Consider the following 10,206-nt stretch of genomic DNA (forward strand, 5'->3'; position numbering starts at 1 on the left):
CTTTAGGAAAAGAAGGGCGCCATCAAACGATGTCTATGACGTCACGATCCTTCTGGAACAGTTGAGGATGAGGGGATTTGGCCTTGCTTCTCTCCTCCTTGTTTCGGTCTACCAGCTCGACGGGACGTAGCGAGGAGGCGAGGGAATGAGAATCGTGACGTGACTTGTCTCGTCGGCCTCTTCGACCGTGTTCAATCGCGCACTTCTTTTCCAAAAATACGGCCAGCCGTTAGATATATCGTTGTATCAGTGATGTTTTTGGGTTTTGGAGCGTCCCACCTATCAGTGTTCCCCTGTTGTGTGTGTAATTTATGGGATGTATTGATTCTGATGTGTTTGGTGAGTAAAAAAGAAAGATCGATTGGGTCACTCTGTCGGGTAGCAGCCCTCATCCCGCATGGAGTCTTTGAAACGTGTCCATGCGCAAGTGCGGCATCTTGTTTCCATTGCCAGTGGGTTTTAAATTTAAATGGTCAAAAATAGGCATTGTCTTTGGCAACATGCAGCAACTAGTGCGAGCACCATACCTACAGGGGAGCACTCAATGTTTTGCACTTCGCCGACGTTGAACTTTACGATTCTTGCGATAGGTGCGCGTACCTCCACCAGCGTAAGAGGAATGCCCAACTGTATTCGAAGCATACTCGCGCGATTCAATTCTGTCTTGGTTGTACAACGTAGAACCCGTTTATCTCGAACGCCAGTTTAAGTTGATCATGATTTTAGAGGTTCGACCTCCTACATTATTCGTTTCAAATATGTGGTTCGTTGTAATGAGTATATTTTAGTTGCATTTTATTTTAGACGAGGCAATACATTCCGTCCTAAATATACGCAGTAGGCATTGCATGGTTCTAGACGTGTTTGTTTGGGGTGAACGCAGAAGTAATCCAGTAAAATAAAAATAATTAACCGATTATTTTTTTACAGTGGGTAGCTAGTTTATAAATGTTTATAATAGTTTATAGTTTAACACCACTTGTTAGATCAAGTAATTGTAAAGACAATTGGAACTAATTATTTTTTTAGGGTATCGGTTAAGGTCTGGTTCTGATCAGAAGTGGAGGAAAAAGTTGTCCAATCAACAAATTAATCAATAATTTTTCTTTGGAAGGTGGCCGCAAAGGTTGAAAATGGCACGAGTCCAAACAAACCCCGGCGCTTTATTACCTCAAAGAGGACAAAAATCGATGTAAAAATGCAATGTTTCGCCGTGTCTTTCGTATCTTTGCTTGTCCCATCCATGTGGTGCTCTGATGGTGGTTTCGTATGGTTATATTGTAAAGCTATTGATAAGAATCGTTTGCCTATACGTAATTTTGTTTTCTAGTTTTGGTCCTTTCTGAACGATGTATTTTATTTTTTCTCATACAGCTCTTTTTCGTGCCGCTGAGCCGACTGATCACGATACTCTAATTACCGCTTTATGTTTATAATTTCGTAAACTTAACGATAAGTACAAGAAGAAAAAAAAAAAGTTATTTCAATCCGAGCACTATGTGGTGCATGCACTCTCTGATCTTAAATATGTACAAAAACATTCGATTTGTGGCGCCATCTATGGTCACCACTTGAAATAAAAGAGTCATTTTATGGTGCGTGAAGAGGCGCAGAGATGGCACCACGTGTTTTAAAACAGATTCACCAGGACGCATAGGCGCCGACTACGGGGACACTCAAAGGCACGAAACGCAACCCCCCCCCCCCCCCCCCCCCCACACACACACACACACACACACTCTCCTCCCTCCCTGCCCCCCTGCCCAAGGAGCTTCTCGGGCGAGCAAGTAAGTACCCTCGATTCGGGGACCTTGTGGGGAGTTACGAAGGGCTTGTCTGGCCTCAGCTCCCCCGGGAAATTGCAAACTTTCCGCCTGTGGTAGTACGGACACACACATGTAAAAGGCACAAGGTAAGGGTGCACACGGCTTGCTCGATTGGATTTGTCAATCACAGCAGACGAATGCCGTGACGTTGCGCGTCGTCGCTCTGTGATTGGCCACTCGGCTCGAAGAGTCTGCTGCGCTCTGAGGATGCTGAAACGAAGCATTTAGTAAACAGGTTGTATCGCTATCATTTTTTAAAATGATCAGCGGTAAACAGCGGAACTATGGTAATAAGCCACGACTCACGTTTCTTAATTAAGCTGTCCGCTACCAAAGGCGGCAATTCGTGACTTTCCCAATCGGGCCTGGTTGCTAACTGGACGGACCGGCAACGACGAATCGAGCCAGTACAGAACGAGACATTTGCTGAGTCACGACGTTTAAACAGCAAAGACAACTCGTGGCGAAAGATCACGCGGTTCGGCGGTCATTGAGAGTACGCACCGATAAGTTTTCGTCCAATCGGCGTGGCGAAATAAAACAAAATTAACGGAGGGCATGGCTCGTTATGATCACACTTTTTGCGTCGTGATTCAGCGTTTTTTTATCGTTTGGAGTCGCAATTTCATTTGTCTGCGGACAGACTTGTACGGTGCTCAATACAAGTACAGTCAAATTATGCGTAATCGGTTACTTTTTAGAGTAATTTTGTAATCGCTCGATTCTCTTTATTACGTAGTAACCACAAGTGTCATCTGATTATTTTTAAAACCATGCTTGTAACCGTCGCCATTTTCTTCTCTCCTTCCTAATGGGGCCCTTTTTTTCCCGCAGCCTTCCTACCCAGCAATCCTCGAACCAAGTTTCTGATAGGTGTGCAAGCGGTCTACCAAAAGTGGTGGATTTAGTAGATGAGTATTGTCGATATCGGTTATAACGAAATCAGTTATAACGAAATAGCGTCTACAACGAAGCGATCACGATTTCCCATCCTCGTTAGCACTTTTTCAATGTTTCCTTTGCAATCCGATAGTTCCAACCCAATAATGGATAGTGCGCAAGAGGCCCGATTTCAAACCAGCGGAATGATGTGCGGTTTTAAAATATCTGAATCGAAAAACTTTCAACCTTTCTACTCTGGTGAAGAAGGAAGACCAGCGGAGCTGTACAATGGAAAGTAATGGCCCACCGCAAGTCGGCAAGCCAGAGTGGAAAGGCTGCCGCCATCTATTTGAGCGACGGCGGCAACCACATACGTAACTTGCCGCCGTCGCTCATAGATGGCGGTAGGTGTCCGGAGTTCGGTGTCTTCATTTCTTTGCAGGGGACACGATTCTGGGGAAACTAACCCTTAACAGCTCCGCTGTAAAAGTAACGGTCATTTACTTTTCCTTTCAAGTAACCCAGTAATCTACTCGAATACTTTTTAATCGAGAGTAACAGTATCCCTGTAATCGATTACTTTTTTTCTTTCTTTGAGTATTGTGTACAAAAGTTACTGCGTGTCGGTATTAATTAGGTGTCCCCACGCCCTGCGTTTGTTAGGTTGTCGGTGACCATACGGCGTGCAAGTTGGCCTTCACCTCGATCGTGCGTTTGAATACCACCCAAGTGTGTCTCACGTGCGTCTGTTTGGAAGCATTATTATTTGCTTTCATCCTTGTAGTCTTTTTACACAGAATGTGTATAGGGCTAGCGTTTCATAAAGAAATGTTAATAAGTATACGCAAGAGTGTAACGCGTAACTATAAGATGCTACGTTTTGTTGACTTCCGTTTTGCTAAATTTAAAGGGAAGCGTTCCTCGCTAAATTTAGTGGAACACAAATTGTCACGCTAAAGTTCACTAGATTTGGTTGAATACAGCGAGAACTTCCAGCTGAAGAAAGCTCATAAAAGGGCATCCAGCGCAGCTCAAAACTCGCCGCATATTCGGTCTCTTCCGGCTTTATTCGTAGAATTAAGTTATTTGTTTTTTGTTTACCATGGCATCAACATTTGTATGGCTGGTGGTTACATCATGCACACATCAAACACAGATAGAATCCAAGTCCCTGGGACAGATTAAAGGACTTATGGACACTCACACAGATCCGCTCACATACAGCAAACACGAAGTTGTAAGTTGACACAAGAGTTAAGGTCGCGTATGCCCTTAAACGCTTAAATGCTTGAGGAAAAGAAAAAAAAAACACAAAACAACATGTCGCACACACAACCGTACACAGATTACATTCATATGCAATTATACATATACGCTCACACAAAAGGACATGCATTCCACAAACATGCGATCATGCACATGCAGACATCAGACAGATTGCATTTACATGTATACTCACATGCACAGGAACACACGCACACATATTCATATGCACACATACATATGCACACACACCCGCAAGCAGACATTCATGGCACGGATACGCAAGCGTGCATATGCAAGCACCAGAAAGATTACATTTATATACACACAGGCACACATACAACCAGACACAGATTACACGGATATGCATGGAGACATATTGCATTCATATATGGTGCTCGACAATTGATAGATTAACCTACGATTAAATGATTATTGCTTTAATGGCACTTAACTTTTTTAACCTGGTGATCAGTAAAATTTTGACGAACCAATAGAAAGTAAACATTAAACGCTTTCACCGAGCAGACGTGAACGGGTACACCTGTACGAAGGGTAAAGTTGAGGTGAAATTTTAAGCTAAAGTAAACTGTGGGGGTGAGATTGGTAACTTCAGAAAAGTGTTGAAAGTTACACGTGTCCCATCCACTTCATCGCCGTGCGAGTGTTCGTTCAGCACCGCAGGGTTTATCGTGAACAATCAAAGGAGTTTGTTATTGCCGGGGGGTATCAACGAACCCCTTTGCCCCATGCAGCTGAAGTAAGAATCTGTGAGTGCGAATGTTTTTGAACCTTTCTCGACTACATATCGATGTTGATTCATAATGAAAATTATATATAGAGCCGTACATCCCATATTCGGCAAAAGCAAAAAAAAAAAAAAGAAAAAAAAAGAAAAGAGGTAACTTTGACGTTTTAAGAATATAATGCATGGAAATTAAGAAGAAAATAAAAGTTTAATGTCCCAGCACTGTCAGTGGGGTGACGGGTGCAGCCGTCTCATCCACCGCCGTGCTAGAAGACGGCCGAGATCTCCTGGACCTCGGCGGCTTCTTCGGCTAGCCGGGTGGCTCAGACCTGATCTTGTGAGTCTGCGCTGAGCAGTATGGCCTCCCAATGCTTGCGGTCTTGGATTTTGCGGCCATCAATGGTCGGTGCCGCCCGAGAGCATGCCCATCAGATATGTGGCAGATCCGCCTTCTTCTTACAGAATTTACACGTATTTTCAAATTGTCCCGGCTAGAACCGGCTACAGGCCACTGGGTTCGGGTACATGTTGGTTTGGAGAAGGCGCCAGGCCACTGCCTGCTTCTCAGTTAGTTCAGGTTGAGCCGGTGGATACCGGGCCCGTCCTAGTCGATAGTGATTCGTAATTCATCGATAGGTGAACATGCGGTCTCCTCGCGTTCCCGGTTGGGAGCGAGGAGTGCGCGGGTGCCCAAATAATTTGGATCGTCCCGCGTTGCCGCTGTTGGGGATCGTCACCGTACGTTCTTAAAATTTTGAGCGCCTCTGATGAGATGCGCCCCTTAGCAAAATTTTGGATGGCGATCTTCGAGTCGCTTATAATAATTTAGCTTAGGTCGAGGCCACCGCTAGTGCGATGGCCGCCTCCTCCGCTGTCTCGGGGTTGTCCGTCGCCACGGTCCCGCTTACGAGGGGCTCCCCGTCCGCGCCCACCGCTACGACGGATATGCCCTTGCAATTTCAATATTCCGCGGCATCTACATAAACCACGTCCTCGACGTCTTGGTATATTCGTTCCATGTTGCCAGCTCTTGCCTCCCGTCTCTCCTTATGGCATTGCGGGTGCATGTTCTTGGGCAGTGGAGGGATTTTGAGGTCCTTCCTGATACTCTTTGATATGTCTCCCTTAGATCCGTTTTGTGATTCGTAGTGGATGTTAAGTTTCTTTAGAATGTGCCGCCTCGTGGGGCTCTGTGTTAGTCTGTCATATTGTGCAATGGTGCGCGCTTCTACGAATTCATCTAGAGTGTTATGTAGCCCTAACTCTATAAGAGCTTGTTGGGTGTGTGATGGGGACGCCGATTGCTTGCTTGTAAGCCTTTCGTATCAATCCTTCCATTTTGCGCTTTTCGGCGACCCCGAATACTAGATACGGCGCCACATAGACGACTCGGCTAATGATTGCGAATTAGGCCGGCCACCCTCATGCCGTAACGCCTATTGACAATTCTTTTGATCAGCCTAATTGTTTGTTGTGTGCTATTTTCCAGCGCCTTTAGTGTGTCGTTGTTTCTGCCCTCCGGATGCACCAGGAGTCCTAGCACCTTGATTTGATCCACGATGGGGATCGGACCCCCGTTGGCTTTTATAGTAATGCTTGGTGCCTCTCCGTACTGTTTTCTAGTGGTAGGATACACTAACAGGAGCTCTGATTTCTGCGGTGACCAGCTGAGCCCCCTCTCCGTCGCGTAGCGATTGACTGCCTCCGCTGCTCGCTGTGGCGTTTCTTCTATTTGAACCTCACTGCCGCCTGTCACCCATAGGGTAACATCGTCGGCGTAGAGACTGTGGTTGAGGCCCTTGATCTTATCTAAGATTTTCAGCAAGCCGGTTATCGCTACGTTGAACAGAAAGGGGGACAGCACCGAACCCTCCGGTGTACCCCTGCTGCATAGCTCTATCTCTTCGGATTTGATGTCGCCTATCGAGAGTTTGTCCGTGCGGTTCGAGAGAAAGTTCCGAACGTAGGTGTAGGCTTTGCGGCCTACCCTCAGGTCCCGGAGGTTCTCCAGAACCGCCTTGCGTGTGACGTTGTCGAAAGCCTTGGTGAGGTCCAAGCCTAGGATGGCTTTCAGCCCTGCTGCCCTGCCCCGGGCGTCGAGTCTTTGGTGTTTGATTTGGAGCATTACGTCCTGCGTCGAGAGATGCGGTCTGAACCCAATCATTGTGTGTGGATACAGTCCCCGGTTCTCCATGTGGTTGTTTTGTCTCGTGAGAACGACGTGCTCCATCAGTTTCCCCACGCAGGAAGTCAGGGAAATGGGCCGGACGTTCTCGATCTGTAGTTTCTTGCCGGGTTTGGGGGTCATAACCACTTGCGCAATCTTCCACTGCTGCGGTATTTCGCCCCGCTCCCAGCACTCGTTCATGTATCTCGTAATTGCTTCAATCGACAAGCCGTTCAGGTTTCTGAGTGTCTTGTTGGTGATGCCATCGGGGCCCGGCGCTGACTTCGTGCGTAGTCGGAGATCACAGCCCTCACCTCGACCTCCGTGATCTCCTCGTCTAGCGTGGGGTTGTCCGTACCCGTGTAGTCTTCTTGAGTTTCCCTCGTTGTAGTGCCTATGTACCTGTTCTGCATCTCGTGTAAGAGTTCCTTGTCTGTACCGTTGTACGTGTGCGTGATCGTGTTGAGATTTTGCCTCTGTAACGTCTTGCTACTGTCGGGGTCTAAGAGACAGCGAAGTAGGTTCCACGTTTTGCGCAGCCCGAGTTGGCTTTCCATGCTGCTGCATGTGGACTCCCATTGTTTCCGGGCTAGGCGGTTGGCGTGGTCCTCGATGTCTCTGTCGAGCCTTGCTATTCTCCTCCGCAGGTTTCGATTCAGCCTCTGGCCTCTCCACCATTCCTGTAGGCTGTTACGAGCCTCCCGCAGATGGAGGAGTTTGCTGTCGGCTGTTTCTAGTCCAGCTTCCTCAGTGATCTCTTTCGTGGCCTGTTTGACAGCTCTGTGTAACCGCGGTTTCCATTGCTCTATGTCTGTAATTGTAGTAGCGCCTGTGGTACTGTTCCGTGCTTCTTCGTGTTCGTCTTCGTGCTCGCTTTCGCGCTCGCTCTTTTTTATCTGTCTGAACGTGTTCCATTCTACCATTGTGAGTTTCCTGCCCCGTTCTTTTCTGGGTCCCGTATTGAGTGTCGTAGCAATAATAAATTGAAAGGGTGTCGTTTAATCGAATAATTAATCAAATAAAGGTTGGCGATTAATCGGGCTAATTTTTTTTTTAAATTAATCGACGTTAAGATCTAGTCACATGCATATAAAGGCACACAAAAGCTCAGACACACAAACACATTACATTCATATCCACACAGATACGCACGCACATACACACGCACTTGTACACAATACACGGATATGCAGGCTGTGCAGTGCAGACGGGTATCCAACAGGCAACAAGAAAACACACACACACACACACACACACACAATCGAAGATGTCTTTGCGATGGATGTGCTCTCGGCGTACACGGAGAAGGGGACGTCTGCCGACAATCAGAATCGAATCGGACCGTTGTCGTAAAAGACCGCCGCTGTCCACACCGTCCTTTTCCCGCCAACGGTGTACACAGTCGGGATTTTGGGGACGCCAAAGCACTTCATGTCGGCATTTGAATGAGAAGAAAGGGAGGGGGGGGGGGGGAGGGGGCAGCCATCCCCGATTCGGATGTAGTGCGCGTTGGACGACGCTTTGCATAAAACGTAGATTCGAGGACGAAATGGTCTGCGGTCGAATGGCTCCGTCCGTTTGTCTGCATGTCGAATTCGGGATGGGTGTCTGTCGGCCATTTTTGGACACGGAGCGAGGCTTTCGCTGCGTCTATGCTAGGCCTTTCTTTCTTACTTTTTTCCCCACTCTGTTTCTACTTGTTTTTACTTCCAACAATGAACGTATACAAGCTTCTGAATTCCGCGTGAGTAGACGCGCTGCATTTAGGCCGTTTATGCTTCTGGCGGGGGTGAAAAAATAAAAATAAAAAAAGGGGGGGGGGGGTGTTGCTTAGACGACGTGCGCCTGTCACGGTCATCATTAGTGTGGAGACTGTCTAGAAGTTGGATCTCTCGTACGTTCAAGGTTCTGCTGGGATCTTTTTGTGTGATTTTGACGTTGTCGTTTGCAATGCCCATATGCCGAGTACGTTTTCATGGTTATAATCTTGGATACAGAAATGACGATATTCAAGGGGGGAGGGAGGGGGGGGGGGGCGACGTACCGTTGAGTTGTTCCTAGGCTCGCATTTTATTGCTGTTGAGTCTGACGTATCAAGGTTTCAACAGCGGTCTGGGTGTGATACCCGGGATTTGGTGTTTGCGGCCATGGTCAGCGTCACCTTACTGAAAGACAGGGCTTATTGTGTCCACGCTCTTTGCATCGTACTCTGTCATTTTGCGTCCTTATCGGCAGATACCCCTAATCTGATTGGGAGCGATAATAAGATACGCACGGAGCCGTATTACCTATTAAATGAGGGGTAAAAGTTAAAAGGGTGTAGAGAAAACAATAGCGTCAGCAGAGGGTGTCAAACACGCGACCTGCGACGGCAGGCAAAAACACTAGTTTCTGCCACTGCGGCTTCTACGGCTCGTAACTCGAGAACAAAAAATCGGGAGAACATGCGGTTTGCGCCCTCCTTCATTTGAGAAATACCCTCAAAACATATATTTTTTCGTGAAAATAAAAAATGAGACCCTCTTAGCCTGCCCGATTTGAGATGAAAACACCCATTGATATATATATATATATATATATATATATATATATATATATTTTTATCCGTAAAAACATTTCCCAAACATTTCAACTGAATGCGATTTCTAGTTTTTTTTTATCTATGACTGTTTGAATTTTCTGTTATATGCCAGGAATCTTCGTGGAGTCGTGGTCAGTCCGCCGCCAGGAATTCCTTTCTTAACTCCGCTCAATTTTGAAAATTTAGAAATAATGAGTGATTTCACATTAAAATGCACTAATAGGAAACAGGACGTCATTTCCTTCACGAAAATTGCGATATATATATATATATATATATATATATTCTTAAATCTTACTTTAAACATGTGCAGAAATCAAAGCCTAACCTTCAGCTCCGTCTGGCAACATTGGCTTCGGGCCGCAAAAACCTAACTATCGCGTGGTGGGAAATGTCACGTGATCCATATGCAATGACGGGCCCGGGGGGGGGGGGGGGGGTGCCAGCCACAAGTGTCGTCTGCACCGCAGTCTGCACTACATTTTGGTGTCCACGACATTCGACAACGTCTGCACAACTGCAGCATCAGTCTGCGCACGCAGTGTGAACGAAACTACGAGAGACAATAGTCACAGACGGTGAGACGACGACGGCAGTTTTGCCACGGGAAACGAAGATAACGGCGAGACGTCGGGACGGTTGCCAAGAAGTGCGCTGCGCAGGCACGTTACGCCAATCACGTGGACACCACTGAGCGCCGTGAGGAAACGTCGCTGACGTCATACGCTACGCTTGCCCA

General features: G+C 46.9%; 1 pseudogene; it reads right to left on the minus strand.

The window, feature by feature from the left end:
* Window positions 1–4,985: 4,985 nt before the first annotated feature.
* On the minus strand, window positions 4,986–7,809 carry LOC115322815 (annotated as a pseudogene).
* Window positions 7,810–10,206: the final 2,397 nt, after the last annotated feature.

Source organism: Ixodes scapularis, unplaced genomic scaffold, assembly GCF_016920785.2.
Source record: "Ixodes scapularis isolate PalLabHiFi unplaced genomic scaffold, ASM1692078v2 PGA_scaffold11__112_contigs__length_91849675, whole genome shotgun sequence".
NCBI classification, from domain to species: Eukaryota; Metazoa; Arthropoda; class Arachnida; order Ixodida; family Ixodidae; genus Ixodes; species Ixodes scapularis.